At 38.8% G+C, this 17,806-nt stretch overlaps 1 pseudogene; it reads right to left on the reverse strand.

Annotated features, from left to right (window-relative positions):
* Window positions 1–5,281: 5,281 nt before the first annotated feature.
* The window catches only part of LOC129535597 (sorting nexin-19 pseudogene), a 144,931-nt pseudogene continuing 132,406 nt past the window's right edge, over window positions 5,282–17,806 (reverse strand).

Genomic DNA, 17,806 nt, shown 5'->3' on the forward strand with positions numbered 1-17,806 from the left:
AGTTTTCAGGATGTCACAATTGGGCAACCAATACATGATCTCTCTATTACTATGTAACTCCATGAAATCTAAATTTCTCAAAATTAATTTTTAATTAAAGAAAAGTACACCAGAGGTTTGACACTGAAATAAAAAATGATTTTAGAGTCTTGAAGAAATAGTCCATTATAAAGAAAATGTGTAGCCTGAAACAGCTGAAAGGACACCAACTGTGTATAGACTTTGACAATCCTTTCAGGTGAATTATTTTTTATCAATAACTTTATTGGGGTATAGTTGATTATAATGTTGTGTCCGTTTCTGCTATACAGCAAAGAGAAGCAGTTATAAATATATACATATATTCTCATATAGGTCATCACAGAGTGTTGAGTAGAGTCCCCTGTGCCATACAGTAGGTCCTTATTGGTTGTCTATGTGTATTATATATATATATATATGCAATATATATATTCCTCATGTTGTACAATATATTTTTGTACAATCTTTACACCTGCTAGCTTGTACCTTTTGATCTCCTATCCCTATATTTCTCCTCACCACTTCCCTTTCCTCATTTTTAACCACTATTTTGCTCTCTATATCTGTGAGTCTGTGTCTTTTTGTTATATTCATTAGTTTTATTTTTTAGATTCCACTTATAAGTGATATCATACAGTGTTTATCTTTCTCTGACTTATTTCTTCAGCATATGTTCTCCAAGTTCCTTCTTGTTGCCACAAATGGCTAAATGTCATTTCTTTTTATAGCTGAGTAGTATTCCACTCCATCTTCTTTATTCATTAGTTGAAGGGTACTTAGGTTGCATTCATATCTCAGCAATTGTAAATAATGCTGTTATAAACATTTGGGCCTACGTTTGTCTTCAAATCAGTGTTTTGGGTTTTTTTTTGTGGGGGGTATATAACCAATAGTGAAATTGCTGGACCATATGTTAGTTCTAGTTTTAGCTTTTGAGAAACATCCATACCATTTTCCACAGTGGCCGCTCCAGTTCACACTGCCACCAACAGCATACAAGTGATCCCATTTTTGCACATCTTCTCCAACTCTTTTCGTGTTCTTTCTAAATTTTTTAAAATTTATTTTCTTTACTTTTGGCTGTTCTGGGTCTTCATTGCTGCATGGACTTTTCTCTAGTTACAGAGAACAGAACTCTGTTACAGTGTGTGGGCTCCTTTTATTACAGAGCACAGGCTCTCGGGCACGTGGCCTTCAGGAGTTGTGACACGTGGCCTTAGTAGTTGTGGTTCTTGGGCTCCAGAGTATAGGCTCCACAGATGTGGTGCACGATTTGTGTTCTTTTTGATGATAGCCATTCTGAGAGGTGTGAAGTGATATCTCACTGTGGTTTTGATTTGCATTTCCCTGCTGATTACTGATGTTCAGCATCTGTTCACATGCCTGTTGGCAATTTTCATTTCCTCTTTGGAAAAAATGGTCTATTAAATTCTACTGTCCCTCTTTTAATTTTTTTTTTTTTTGATGTTGAGGTGCATGAGCTGTTTATAAAAGTGACATATTAACCCTTTATTGGATATATCATTTGCAAATATTTCCTCCTGTTCTGTAGGGTATCTTTTCATTTTGTCCGTGGTTTCTTTTGCTGTAGATTTTAAGTTTAATTAGGTCCCATTTGTTTATTTTGTGTTTATTTTCTCTGGTTTAGGACATAGATCCAAAAATGTATTGCTGTGATTTATGTCCCAAAGTGTTCTGCCTATGTTTTTCTCTAGAAGTTTTAGAGTATCTGGTCTTGCATTTAGGTCTAATCCATTTTCAGTCTGTTTTTGTGTATGGTGTTAGAGAATGTTCTAATTTCATTCTTCTACATATATCTGTCCAGTTTTCCCAGCACCACTATTGCAGAGACTGTCTTTTCTCCATTGTATGTTCTTGCTTCCTTTGTCATTGATTAATTGACCATATGTCTGTGGGTTTATGTCTCAACTTTCTATTCTGTACCATTGATCTATTTGTCTCTTTTTGTGCCAGTACCATACTATTTTGATGGCTGCAGTGTTGTAGCATAGTTTGAAGTCAGGGAGGATGATCTCTCCAGCTCTTTTCCACTTTCTCAAGATTGTTTTGTTTTTTCAGGGTCTTTTGCACTTCAATACAAATTTTAAAATTAATTGTTCTAGCTCTGTAAGAATGCTATTGGTATTTTGATGGAGGTTATAGTTTGCCTTCGGTAATATGGTCATCTTAACAATATTAACTCTGTCAACCCAAGAACATGGTATAAATTTTCATCTGTTTGCGTCATCTTCATTGTCTTTAGTAAGAGTCTTAAAGTTTTTGGAAGGCAGGTCTTTCTCCTCCTTTTATGTGTGCTTAGTTGCACAGCCAGGTCCGACTCTTGATACCCAATAGACTGTAGCCTGCCAGGCTCCTTTGTCCATGGCATTCTCCAGGCAAGAATTCTGGAGAGGGTTACCATTTCCTTCTCCAGGGGATCTCCCCAACCCAAGAATCAAACCTGAGTCTCCTGCATTGCAGGCAGGCTCTTTACTGACTGAGCTATGAGGGAAGCCTTAGATAGGTTATTCCCAGATATTTTATTCTTTCTGATGTGATGGTAAATGAGATTGTTTCCTTAATTTCAGTTTCTGATAGCTGGCTATTAGTATATAGAAATGCAACTTATTTCTGTAACTTTGTATCCTGCAACTTTATCATATTCACTGATGAACTATAGAAGTTTTCTGGTGGCCTCTTTAGAATTTCCTATGTATAGTATCATGTCATCTGGAAACAGTAACAGTTTTACTATTCCTTTCCAATTTCGACTCCTTTTATTATTCTTTTCTGACTGCTACTGCTAGGATTTCCAAAATATGTTGAATAAAAGTCATGAAGACTGAGCATTTTTGTCTTGTTCTTGATCTTAGAGGGAATGCGTTTGGTTTTTCACCAATGAGGATGATGTTAGCTGTGATTATGTCATATATGGCCTTTATTATGTTGAAGTATGTTCCCTCTATACCCTCTTTATGGAGAGCTTTTATCATAAATGGATGCTGAATTTTGTCAAAAGATTTTTCTGCATCTATTGAGATCATCATGATTTTTATTCATTTGTTACTATGGTATATCATAGATTTATTTTAAAATATTTTAAAATCCTTGCATCCCTGTTAAAATACCATTTGATTATGGTGTACAATACTCTTAATGTATTGTTTGATTCAGTTTGCTAATATTTTGTCAAGGATATTTGCATCTATGTTCATCAGTGATATTGGTTTATAATTTTCTTTTTTTGGTCTAGTTCAGAGTGATGTTGGCCTCCTAAAATCATATTTTTAATTAGAAAAACTTACCCATGCTTCACTAGGCTGAAATAGTTTTGTAACATTTAATGAGTTTATTTCAAAGCAACTAAAGGTTTATAAACTGTTACCATTTTGTCAAATTCATTTACCATAACTTACTTTTACTTTTAAAGCATTTTTGTTGGAGTATAAATCAATTGATTTTCAGCATTGTTAGTTTCAGGCATACAGCAAAGTCAATCAGTTATATCTCTACTCTTTTTATGTTATTTTCCCATATACCACACCTTGACATTTAGCATTTTATAGTTTAATGATGACCATAGACATTTGTGTTCAAGATTTGCAAATAAATATTACTTAGTACTATTTTATTAGATGTAAAAACCAAAGTAACTTACATTACTACACAAAATTTTAAAGATGCCTTAATTTATTTAAATAAAATTATCTTTTTCTTTGTTTATGATATGTTCAACATGCAAGCACTTAAAAATAGAGGTTTTATTTTCACATATTTTCTATCAATTTTATTATGTAAAAGAAAATGTTATAGAGAACAAATTTAGATCTAATTTATTTAATATTGTGATTTAAAACGTGTGATAGAATTTAATATCTTTATTAAAGCATGTTTATAGGGTATATAAAAAGCATCTTTTCTCATTATTATAATTTTGGGTGTTATATACCAGATTATAATTGAAGATGCTGTTTAAGATAATAAATGCTCTTAGGATATAACTAAATGGTGTAAAGAGGAAATAATTTCATCACATTTTACTATTCTTATTTACTGTGAAATATTATGAGAATATTGAGCATGCAGAGTTAGTATTCTTGAGGGAGAAAAAAAAGTTTGTGTAAAGTTTTTAATTATTAAAAATGCACTGTATTCTGATTCAGTAGGATTAATACCATTTTAAAGTGGAGGTTCCTAGACTCGGATATTGCTTTTTTTTTTTTTTAAGTTTAGTCATTTTGCTGTTTGGTTTAACAATTCCCTCAGGTGCAATTGGATACAGTGTCATGAAACTGTTTATTCTGTATGAATTTGTGAATAAATTACACCCCTCACTACTCTGTAAGGTCCATTTAGTACACACTTGGTAGAAAGACAATGTTTTTCCAAGAAGATGAAGACATATCATAGCATTATATCTGCCATAAGGTTTAAACCCAACACAGAAATTTATAGCTGCTTTTTTTTTCTTTTTTGGAAGCACAGTGTAGTCAAGCATTAAATGTATAGTTAACAGATATCCAATAGTCACAAGAGACTTGACAGCCTAAATTACTTAGTTATAATGAAGATAAATAGCAATCCAAACATGGGTACATATTGCACCCTGCAATGCAACTGACTCTAATGTTGTTGCCAGGCAACTTCCCAGGAGAGATTAAAAATACTTCCTGTAATTTGATGGTAACAAGAAATACACACACACCCACTTTCAGGAATGACCAAAACTCTTAAGTTTTAAAAAATAGTGTGACCAGGCTTCTCTGGTGACTCAGCGGTAAAGAATCCACCTTCCAATGCAGGAGCAACGGATTTGATCCCTGATCTGGTGAAGATCCCTCATGCTGAGCAAATAAGTCCATGCACTGCAACTATTTAGCCTCTGCTCCGGAGTGCGGGAGTCCCAAAAATTCAGCCCACCTGCTGCAACTACTGAAGCCTGCTTGCCCTAGAGCCTTACTCCGCAGAAAGAGAAGCTACTGCCATGAGAAGCCTGCACACAGCAGTTAGAGAGTAGCTGCCCACTTATCACAACTAGAGGAAAAAATGCCCACACAGCAACAATGACCCAGCACAGCCAGAAATAAATGCACAAATAAAACAAATACTGTGATCATAAAATGTATTTGAATACATATGTGGTTGACATCAAAATGGAATTGTTTTATAAAATATATGCTCCTTGGAGTGAGCCTTTAATAGAAATGTGACCTATCCATAGACTTTCAGTCACTCAAAATTAAATTTTTTTTTCTTTTTCCACGTTGACACATATTTTTACTCTGCCCAGGACCTAACATCTGCTTTCAGGTGCCATGAGCAAAGGCGAGTAGAAGCTGGGAAAGAACGGGCAGGGGTGGGGAGGGTGACAGGAGAAGCAGGAATGTTCCAGGCTAGTGCAGGTCCAGTTCTTCACTCGTCACGGCTGAAACGACCTGCCGTGCTGGGTGGGTGAAGGAAGACAGGGAAGGCCACAGAGGCCAGCATGCACTTGCTCTTTGGGAGGGGCTGGTACAGTCTGCAGTGCAGCCCTCTCTCAGGAAAGGGTGGAGGGGTGGGGTGGGTCCCCCGGAGCTTTGGCAGTCTGCCTTCAGGGAAGCAGCTTCCTAGGGCAGCAACTGAAGTCATGTCCTCTGCAGGCCGGGGTGCTGGGCAACACCAGGGAGCGTGGAGAGCCCTAAGAAGTGTCTCCCTCCATGGGCTGTGGGGATGCTCAAGAGACCAGCGCTCTGGCTTTCAAGAGTACTCCTGGATGGATTGTGTTTCCTTCCTAACCCTCGAAGAAACGGGACAATGGCCTCTGGCTAAGGGGAGATGCCCGTCTTCCTGGGGTGTCGGCGGTGGAGCTGGTTACGGCAGACTCCTCAGCAGAGGCATTGAGCTCCAACAATTCCAGGATGATGTCCCAGAGGCAGTAAATCAAATGCCTGTTGATGAGGGGCTGCTGCAGCGACTCCAAGACCAGACTCCAGCTCAGCCGGCATTTGTTCTCCCTAAGGATTTCTACGATGACATCTGGCAGGACGCCCATCAGGGTCTGCAGAGCCTGTTTCTCAGCCGCTGCCTTCTGCTCCGGGGTCCTCACAGGCCGAGGACACTTGGGCAAAGCCCCGCCCGGCCAGATGGACTCCTGGAGGAGCCGGAGGTATTGCACCCAGCGCTGTGGACATGTCAGATGAGCCACCTGCACCTCCAGCCACCTCTGGATTAGGGTAAAACCATTTATTTTCTGGGAAGAAGTGAGTGTTCTTAGGGGATTTATATCACTGTTTTAGGGGATTTTGGTGGAGAAAATATTAGCTTGAACAAACTGAAATAATCTTTTTTTCTAATCATTCATATAAGTGGAATAAATGAAATGATATGCACATAACTTCTTACATATCTGAGATTTATTTATTTATTTGCTTTCCTAATTGGTCTATCATAGCTAGGTTCTCTTTCTGGAATAGTCTACCACTGAAAGAAGAATTATAAGAAATTTTGATAGGTAGGGATATATCAAAAATAAATCCTACAATATTTGACTCTCAACAAATCAAGCTAATTAGACTATTTATTTTTCTTTTTCCTCTTTGAAGAAACACCTAAGTTGAGCTCGCTATTTGCACTGCTATTTGAAAGATAAAACTATAGTCCTCATTTTCCCAGAATAAAATGTCCATTTTAGACCCTTCATAATTTCTGTTGTCCTCTAAATAGTATCTGGAGAAGGAAATGGCAACCAACTCCAATATTCTTGCCTGGAAAATCCCATGGATGGAGGAGCCTGATGGGTTACAGTCCATGGGGTTGCAGAGTCGGACATGACTGAGCGACTTCATAAACAGTATATAGCTATTTTTTTCAAAGTTTCAGAATCTTTTTCCAGAATGGTTTATATATATTTTTAGGTTCAATCATTCAGTGAATTTGTACAAAGACTGGGAAGAGACTTTAGACATTTTCATTCTAATATATTTTCCTTTGATGACCACAAGTGTGTTTGCTAGTTGGGCTGCAGAGTTGTAGTAGAGAAAGCAGGACTAAGCTTATGAATAGAAACAGTTAACATGTAAGAAACAGTGAGAGCAAAGGATTCCACTTCATCACAAGCTCTGTAATGAACTCAATTCTACAATACTGTCTCCAGTTATTGTTGCTTAGTTGATAAGTCGTATCCAATTTTTGTGACTCAATGAACTGTAGCCTGCCACCTTACTGTTTCCGTTCATATCAGTTCAGTCGCTCAGTTGTGTCCGACCCTTTGCAACCCCATGGACTGCAGCATGCCAGGCTTCCCTGTTCATCACCAACTCCCGGGGCTTACTCAAACTCATGTCCATGAAGTCAGTGATGCCATCTACCATCTCATCCTTGGTTGTCCCTTTCTCCTCCCACCTGCAATCTTTCATCAGGGTCTTTTCAAATGACTCAGATCTTCACAACAGTTGGCCAAAGTGTACAAGTTTCAGCTTCAGCATCAGTCCTTCCAATGAATATTCAGGACTGATTTCCTTTAGGATAGACTGGTTGGATCTCCTTGCAATCCAAGGGACTCTCAAAGAGTCTTATCCGACACCACAGTTCAAAAGCATCAATTATTTAGTGCTCAGCTTTCTTCATAATCCAACTCTCACATCCATACCTGACTACTAGAAAAACCATAGCTTTGACTACACAGACCTTTGCTGGCAAAGTAATATCTCTGCTTTTTAATGTATTGTCTAGGTTGGTCACAAATGCAGTGGTTTTGGAACCCCAAAAATAAAATCTGGCCACTATTTCCACTGTTTCCCATCTATTTGCCACGAAGTTATGGGACCGGATGACATGATCTTAGTTTTCTGAATGGTGAGTTTTAAGCCAACTTTTTCACTCTCCTCTTTCACTTTCATCAAGAGGCACTTTAGTTCTTCGCTTTCTGCCATAAAGGTGGTGTCATCTGCATATCTGAGGTTATTGATATTTCTCCTGGAAATCTTAATTCCAGCTTGTGCTTCATCCAGCCTGGCATTTCTCATGATATACTCTGCATATAAGTTAAATTAACAGAGTGAAAATATGCAGACTTGATGTGCTCCTTTCCCGATTTTGAACCAGTCTGTTGTTCCATGTCTAGTTCTATCTGTTGCTTCTTAATCTGCATACAGATTTCTCAGGAGGCAGGTGAGGTGGTCTGGTATTCCCAACTCTTGAAGAATTTTCCACAGTTGTGATCCACATAGTCAAAGGCTTTGCCATAGTCAATAAAGCAGAAGTAGATGTTTTTCTGGAACTCTCTTGCTTTTTCCATGATCCAACGGATGTTGACAATTTGATCTTTGGTTCCTCTGCCTTTTCTAAATCCAGTTTAAACATCTGGAAGTTCATGGTTATGTACTGTTGAAGTCTAGCTTGCAGAATTTTGAGCATTACTTTGCTAGCATGTGAGATGAGTTCAGTTGTGGGGTAGTTTGAGCATTCTTTGGCATTGCCTTTCTTTAGGATTGGGATGAAAACTGCCCTTTCTAGTACTGTGGCCACTGCTGAGTTTTCCAAATTTTCTGGCATATTGAGTGCAGCACTTTCACAGCATTATCTTTTAGGATTTGAAATAGCTCAACTGGGATTCCATCACCTCCACTAGCTTTGTTCATAGTGATGTCTTTCAAGCCCCACTTCACATTCTAAGATGTCTGGCTCTAGGTGAGTGATCACACCATCATGGTTATCTGTTTCCGTTAGGTCACTTTATTTCTCAAAATTAGTTAATGCAAATATTAATGAAGAATAACTCGAAGTTTATTCATTGGGACAACCAATTTTATGTAAGAAATACTGTGTTCTATCAACTGTACTAAATACTAGAAACAATAACAACAAGAATAATATGCAATGATATAAGAAACTAAAAAATCCAATGATAAAAGATTAATAATAATAATGCAAATTAGCATTTATAGAATTCTTGTGCATTCTGGACACTTAAGATTTTTAGATGTATCATATCATTTGATCATTAAAACAAGCCTTTAAAAGTTATTCTTTTTATTCCTAACTTGCAATAAAACAGGAGCATAAAACTTTTTAATTTTAAGAAAGACCCCAGAATGGGAGAACTGTTTCATAAATTTATCTTATGTCATAGTATATTGAATTAGTATAAAACATTTTATAGTCAAGAAATGTGCCTGTTCATATTTTGTTGTTAGATTGATAGCTGTTTACAGTGATGTGCAAGATGCACTTTGGATCTAGAATGGAGGCAAAGAGACGGGTTGTGGAACCATTGTAGGATCCCAGATATAAGTTCAAGTATTAAAAATCCACTTGAAGTAAGAATAGAGAAGTTGCAAAATAATTACAGTAATTTCATAGATAGAACTAAAATTAATGTGGAAGGCTGTTGAAGAAAAGGAAACAGTGAAGAATACTTGACTTTTCTAGATTTTGGCCAAAACTCTAAGTGAAAAGGTAATAACAAGAAGCAAAGAACATTGTTCATAGGCAAAAAAATAAAATGAAATGTCAGACCTGAAGACAGAATGCCTAATATTTGAATATAAGCTTTTGAAACTCAGCAGAGCATTCATAGCTAGAAATACCAGTTTGCAAATGACAAATTGCTGGAATTATGTTCTAAATTAGGTGGGAAGGAATGTGATCTATAGCCTGAGAGGTATGGATGGTAGATTGAAACGGTGTGCAAGTTCTCTTCTGAGAGTTTTTGTTTCAGCATTAATGGAAAATGAGGAGACAGCTTAATGGTAGGAGACAGAGGTGGTGTGGGACATTTGAACAGATTAGAGTTGTTATAAAATAATAGATTTATGAGAGTAATTTTTTGTGAAAATGCAGTAAGACCACGATGTCACACCAAGGGACCTGTCTAAATTATGTTCATGAATTGATTATGAAACCAGTCAGCAAAGTGCAATTTCCACCTACTCCTTCAGTTTCCCATTTGGTCACGAAGGTTAGATTTAACCTGGTTGGAACTTGACTAAGTTAGTATAATAGAAGTTGTGAGGAACAGGAAGGAGGAATGGAGGAGGAAGAGGGCACAGGGAGGGCAGGAGAAAAAGAAACTTAGAGACAGAGAGAGAGAGAGAGAAACAGTTTTGCTTAGTAACGATCATACTAACCACACCTGCACATTAATGGTAGTTAACAGCAGTTTTAACTGTCTCAAACAAGAAAGCATTTCAAGGAGGAAACTTTCAAGAAACTGATCAATGAAATTCAAAAGTTTTTTTTTTAATTTCTTTTACAAATATTTAAGGAAAAATTTTAATAAAGTATGAGAAGAGAGAAAAAGGTAAAACAAATAATTTGTTAATTTCCACACAGCTATATTAATTTTAAGAATCAAGACCTTGAGCTAAATTGACTATTGTGAGAAATAAACCTGGTGCTTCTAAGAATAGATTTTACTTAGCATTAGACAAATTCTCAGACCAGGAAATCATATGCATCAATCGAAAAACTGTACAGAAAAATAGATTCTTGCTTTTCATTATTCCCCTCACAAACACAGTGTTTACAATATTGTACTTGTTCAGCAAAATGTAGCAAGTTAATCCTATTCTCATAAGAATAATTTCAAACCCAAGAGCCTCCTTTATAAAATGCTAGGCACATATTAACTACTTTTTATTGATTTAGACAATATATGAGTTGTCAAAAAAAATCTCATTTTTTAGAGTTGTAACAAAATTTCCTTAACTGTAGATGTTTTAAAACAACCATTAGTCACTTTTTTGAGGAAAAATAAATTTAGTTCATGTTGAAGATCTATAATCTTAATCACGGTGTCTTTTCTGGTTTTTCTGACTATGTACCTAAATGGCTGACTGCTCAATAGGTGCTACAAGTGTACTTGTTATAGGGCTGTCTCGCTTTGAACCAGATGGGGAGAACTGCTTATTAATTCAAGCTACATTTCCCAAACTGACATTTCCCTAATTTAATCAGCAGAAGTAATAGCTATTTGAAGCTGAATTCAGTGTAATAAATGATTGTTCATTTTATAGGCCAAATGCTCCCTTTCCCTACAAAGCAAATTTAACCCATAATGTGACTGCGTTCTAGTTGTACTGCAACACATAAGAATTTATAACGAGATCTATGGCAAGATGCATCTTGAGTTTCAGTTGGTGAAACTGAAACTAGGCAAAGATATCTGTTACTTTATGTCCCCACCCTAGCAGCAGTGATGGATGAGTAATCTATTTGAAAATTGTGGGGAGGAAAAGAAATGGATGAGAGTCATGGTGACACTGGACCCTGACAGAATGTTTATGCTTCAAAGCTAGCAAGAAAGAATTACTTCACTCTATCAGAAAGTCTGAAATCTAGAAGAGAGCGCAGTCACTTCAGGTGCTTTAATTGGGGTAAATTTGGAAAGGCCGCTGAATGACATGGACATCAGACTTCTTTTCCTCAATTATCACTCATTCTACATTTATTCATCTCCATGGCACACTAGATATTATGGTAATAACTACACATAAAGAGATAAGTACAGCATGATGCCTCTGCGGAGAGGGGGGTAAGTGGGGAGAGGCGATAATAAGGTTGAGGGCATATAAATACATACACATGTAGCATATTTTAAGAGGTGAAGGAGCATGAGTTTGGAGTGGTAGACAAGCTCCATAACATTTAAGATCTTGATAACGATCTAAGTTTAGAGTTTGTTACCAGTAGACAATGGTGAGTTCATAAATAACTGAAATATTAGTAGCCAAGGAATGATATCCTAATATTTGAGTTTTAGAAAAATCATCCTGGCAAAACTGTGAAAGGATTAATGAATTTACAAACTTTTGAAGCAGGCAATCTATTACATTAGTTAATAAAGAATAAGACGAAAGACAGAGGAAGAGACGATTGGATGGCATCATTGAATCAATAGACATGAGTTTGAGCAAATTCTGGGAAATAGTGAAGGACAGGGAAGCCTGGCATGTTGCAGTCCATGGGGCCGCAAAGAGCTGGACATGACTGAGCAAATAAACAAAAACAACAAGGAAAGAAAATGAAACAGAATTGTAGAGTGGAAAATTAGGATCCCACGAAAAGTAAAGGTGTTATTTGCTTTTGTCTGACTCTTTGTGACCCCATAGACTGTAGCCTGTCAGATATCTCTATCCATGGAATTCTCCAGGCAAGAATACTGGAGTGGGTTGTCATTCTCTTCTCAAGGGGATCTTCTCAATCCAGGGCCTGAACCTGGGTCTCTTGCATTGCTGGCAAATTCTTTACCAAATGAGCCACTAGAGAAGCCCAGGCTCTCATAGGAAAGATATTTTTTTTTTTTTTGTATTTAGGGATATGTAAGTCTATTCAAGGCTATGGTTTTTCCAGTGTTCATGTATGGATGTGAGAGCTGGACTGTGAAGAAAGCTGATCGCCGAAGAATTGATGCTTTTGAACTGTGGTGCTGGAGAAGACTCTTGAGAGTCCCTTGGACGGCAAGGAAATCCAACCAGTCCATTCTAAAGGAGATCAATCCTGGGTGTTCATTGGAAGGACTTATGCTAAAGCTGAAACTCCAATACTTTGGCTACCTCATGTGAAGAGTTGACTCACTGGAAAAGACTCTGATGCTGGGAGGGATTAGGGGTGGGAGGAAAAGGGGATGACAGAGAATGAGATGGCTGGATGGCATCACCGACTCGATGGATGTGAGTCTGAGTGAACTCCAGGAGTTGGTGATGGACAGGGAGACCTAGAGTGCTGTGATTCATGGGGTCACAAAGAGTCGGACACAACTGAGCAACTGAACTGAACTGAACTGAACTGACACAAATATTTATGCTAAGGGAAAAAAATCCACAAGAGACAGAGGTTGATAATGCACTAAGACAGAAAATATTAACTAAATTGAAATTGCTAATCAAAAGTGAAAAAAGTGAAAGTGTTAGCTGGTAAGTTGTATCCAATTCTTTGCTACTCCATGGACTGTAGCCTGTCTAGAGAATTCTTCAGACAAGAATACTGGAGTGAGTTGTCATTGCCTTCTCTAGGGGATCTTCACAACTTAGCAATTGAATCAGTGTCTCCTACATTGTAGGTGGACTCTTTACTGTTTGAACCACCAGAGAACAGCTGTAAAACCAGTGGGAAGCATATCTTATTAGAAGAGAAAAACAGGTATTATTCTGGGGTTGAAATAAATATGCTATAGCTTTTCTGGATAAATTGTTTGTGGGGATGGATGAATTTACCTTCCGAGGTTCAAATTTTTCTTTACAAATCAGCATTTGATTTAATCATGAATTAAGCTTATCTTGAAATGGTAAATGGTTTAGAGAAAATGCTGAAGGTTTTTAAATGACTAAGTATGAAACTGGAGCCTATTATACAGAGTGAAGTAAGCCAGAAAGAAAAACACCAATACAGTATACTAACGCATATATATGGAATTTAGAAAGATAGTAATGATAACCCTATATACGAGACAGCAAAACAGACACAGATGTATAGAACAGTCTTTGGGACTCTGTGGGAGAGGGTGAGGGCGGGATGATTTGGGAGAATGGCATTGAAACGTGTATATTAGCATATGTGAAATGAATCACCAGTCCAGGTTCAGCGCTTAATACAGGATGCTCGGGGCTGGTGCACTGGGATGACCCAGAGGGAGGATAAGGAAAGGAGGGAGGTGGGAGGGGGTTTCAAGAAGGGGAACACATGTACACCCAGGGTGGATTCATGTCAGTGTATGGCAAAACCAACCAATATAATATTGTAAAGTAATTAGCCTCCAATAAAAAAAAAAAAAGAGAAAGAGAGAGAAAATAAATAAATAAATGACCAAGTAGAGACCAGAAGAGGGGTCAGCTATAACATCAAGAATTATTGACAAATGGCAGTGATTATCCAGTTGAAGATTGACGCTATTTGGGTAGTGGTAGCTGTCTTAAAAGTTTCAAAATTGCCTTCAGAACTCTACAGTCACATATGTGCAAAAGAAAAGAAGGTATTTTGCCAGATTTGGGGGCAGGGAGGTTACAAATGACGTGGGTGAAAGAGGAAAGTTAAAAAGCTGGCTTAAAACTCAACAAAAACTATGATAATGGCATCCAGTCCCATCACTTCATGGCAAATAGAAGCAGAAAAAGTGGAAACAATGATGGATTATATTTTCTTGGTTCCAAAATCACTGCGGACAGTGACTGCAACTATTAAATTAAAAGACACTTGCTCTTTGGCAGGAAAGTTATGAAAAATCTAGACAACATATTAAAAAGCAAAGACATCACTTTGTTGACAAAGGTCCACAGAGTCAAAGCTATGGTATTTTCATTAGTTAAGTATGGATGTGAGAGTGGGGCCAAAAAGAAGGCTGATCACCAAAGAATTGATGCTTTTGAATTGTGGTGCTGGAGAAGACTCTTGAGAGTCCCGTGGACTGCAAGAATACCAAACCAGTCAATCCTAAAGGAAATCAACCCTGAATATTCATAAGAAGGACTAATGCTAAAGCTCCAGTACTTTGGTCACCTGATAGGAAGAGCCAACTCATTGGAAAAGACCCTGATGCTGGGAAAGATTGAGGCCAGGAGAAAGGGGTGGCTGAAGATGAGATGGTTAGATAGCATTACTGACACAATGGATGTGAATTTGAGCAAACTCCAAGGGGCTTGTTGGAGTAAAGAATCCAGACAGTAAAGAATCCGCCTGCAATGCAGGACCTAGGTTCTATCCCTGAGTTGGGAAGATCCCCTGGAAGAGGGCATGGCAACCCACTCCAGTATTCTTGCCTGGAGAATTTTATGGACAAAGGAGCCGGCAGGCCACAGTTCATGGGGTCAAAGAGTCGGACATGACCGAGTGACTCAGCACACAGCACACCGGGAGAGTAGAGGACAGGGAAGCCTGGCGTGCTGCAGTTTATGGGGCTGCAAAGAATCAGGCATGACTCAGTGACTGAACAACAACAACAAAAGATTACTAAACTGGATCCCACAGAATAGGAAGAACAAAAATTATGGGTATTGTTGGCAGACTGCTTGATGTATAGATAAGATAGTGCTTCCAGGAAAAGGCTGTGATGGACTGGGAGAAAACAAGATGTTCAGTGTTACAGTTAAATTGTGTCTCCCAAAAAGATATATGAAAATGCTACCTCTGGTACCCATGAGTGTGACCTCATTTGGAAATAGAGTTTTGCAGATGTAAGGTGTCTCAGTGGTAAAGAATCCTCCTGCCAATGCAGCAGATGTAGTCCCTGGGTCCAGAAGATCCCTTGGAGGAGGAAATGTCAATCCACTCCAGTATTCTTGCTTGGATAATCCCATGTATAGCACAGCCTGGTGGGCTACAGTCCATAGGGTCTCAAACATAGTCCAGCTTAATTGAGCACGCCCACACACCTTTATGTAACGTATTTAATTATTATCAGTTCAGTTCAGTTCAGTCGCTCAGTCATGTCCGACTCTTTGTGACCCCATGAATCACAGCATGCAAGGCCTCCTGTCCATTACCAAATCCCGGAGTTCACTCAAACTCATGTCCATCAAGTCGGTGGTGCCATCCAGCCACCTCATTCTCGGTCGTCCCCTTCTACTCCTACCCCCAACCCTTCCTAGCATCAGATTCTTTTCCAGTTAGTTAGCTCGTCGCATGAGGTGGCCAAAGTATTGGAGCTTCACCTTTAGCATCAGTCCTTCCAATGAACACCCAGGACTGATGTCCTTTAGAATGGACTGGTTGGATCTCCTTGCAGTACAAGGGACTCTCAAGAGTCTTCTCCAACACCACAGTTCAAAATCATCAATTCTTCGGCACTCAGCTTTCTTTACAATCCAACTCACACATCCATACATGAACACTGGAAAAACCATAACCTTGACTAGATGGACCTTTGTTGGCAAAGTAATGTCTCTGTTTTTTAATATAATATCTAGGTTAGTCATAACTTTCCTTCCAAGGAGTAAGTGTCTTTTAATTTCATGGCTGCAATCAGCATCCGCAGTGATTTCGGAGCCCAAAAAAATAAAGTCTGACACTGTTTCCACTGTTTTTCCATCTATTTCCCATGACATGATGGGACCAGATGCCATGATCTTTGTTTTCTGAATGTTGAGCTTCAAGCCAACCTTTTCACTCTCCTCTTTCACTTTCATCAAGAGGCTTTTGAGTTCCTCTTCACTTTCTGCCATAAGGTTGTTTTCATCTGCATATCTGAGGTTATTGATATTTCTCCCAGCAATCTTGATTCCAGCTCGTGCTTCTTCCAGCCCAGCGTTCCTCATGATGTACTCTGCATAGAAGTTAAATAAGCAAGGTGACAATATACAGCCTTGACGGACTCCTTTTCCTATTTGGAACCAGTCTGTTGTTCCATGTCCAGTTCTAACTGTTGCTTCCTGACCTGCATACAGGTTTCTCAAGAGGCAGGTCAGGTGGTCTGGGATTCCCATCTCTTTCAAAATGTTCCACAGTTTATTGTGATCCACAGAGTCAAAGGCTTTGGCATAGTCAATGAAGCAGAAATAGATGTTTTTCTGGAACTCTCTTGCTTTCTCCATGATCCAGCGGATGTTGGCATTTTGATCTCTGGTGCCTCTGCCTTTTCTAAAACCTGCTTGAACATCTGGAATTTCACGGTTCACATATTGCTGAAGCCTAGCTTGGAGAATTTTGAGCATGACTTTACCAGCGTGTGAGATGAGTGCAATTGTGCGGTAGTTTGAGCATTCTTTGGCATTGCCTTTCTTTGGGATTGGAATGAAGACTGACCTCTTCCAGTCCTGTAGCCACTGCTGAGTTTTCCAAATTTGCTGGCATATTGAGTGCAGCACTTTCACAGCATCATCTTTCAAGATTTGAAATAGCTCAACTGGAATTCTATCACCTCCACTAGCTTTGTTCGTAGTGATGCTTTCTAAGGCCCTCTTGACTTCACATTCCAAGATGTCTGGCTCTAGGTCAGTGATCACATTATCGTGACTATCTTGGTCATGAAGATCTTTATTGTACAGTTCTTCTGTGTATTCTTGCCACCTCTTCTTAATATCTTCTGCTTCTGTTAGGCCCATACCATTTCTGTCCTTTATCGAGCCCATCTTTGCATGAAATGTTCCCTTGGAATCTCTAATTTTCTTGAAGAGATCTCTTGTTTTTCCTATTCTGTTGTTTTCCTCTATTTTTTTGCATTGATCGCCGAGGAAGGCTTTTTTATCTCTCCTTGCTATTCTTTGGAACTCTGCATTCAGATGCTTATATCTTTCCTTTTCTCCTTTGCTTTTCGCTTCTCTTCTTTTCACAGCTGTTTGTAAGGCCTCCACAGCCATTTTGCTTTTTTGCATTTCTTTTCCATGGGGATGGTCTTGGTCCCTGTCTCCTGTAGAATGTCACGAAGCTCTGTCCAGAGTTCATCAGGCACTCTATCTATCAGATCTAGTCCCTTAAATCTATCTCTCACTTCCACTGTATAATCATAAGGGATTTTATTTAGGTCATATCTGAATGGTCAGTGGTTTTCCCTACTTTCTTCAATTTAAGTCTGAATTTGGCAATAAGGACTTCATGATCTTTGCCACAGTCAGCTCCTGGTCTTGTTTTTGCAGATGCGAGAGACGCCGGCTCCAGCCATGCAGACGCGAGAGACGCCAGGCTCCGGGGCAACCGACCACACACAGAAGCGTGGCTGAGAAGAGCTACCCCATGTCCAATAGGCGGTGGTGGCGCGGGCACAGGAGGGCTGAGAGGAACTACTCCACATTCAAGGTCGGTAGGGGCGGCCCTGAGGAGATACCCTTTGTCCAAGGTAAGGTGCAGTGGCTGCGCTTTGCTGGAGCAGCTGTGAAGA

Source organism: Moschus berezovskii, chromosome 6, assembly GCF_049115385.1.
Source record: "Moschus berezovskii isolate FMDL1 chromosome 6, NW_MosBer_1.0, whole genome shotgun sequence".
Taxonomy (NCBI): Eukaryota; Metazoa; Chordata; class Mammalia; order Artiodactyla; family Moschidae; genus Moschus; species Moschus berezovskii.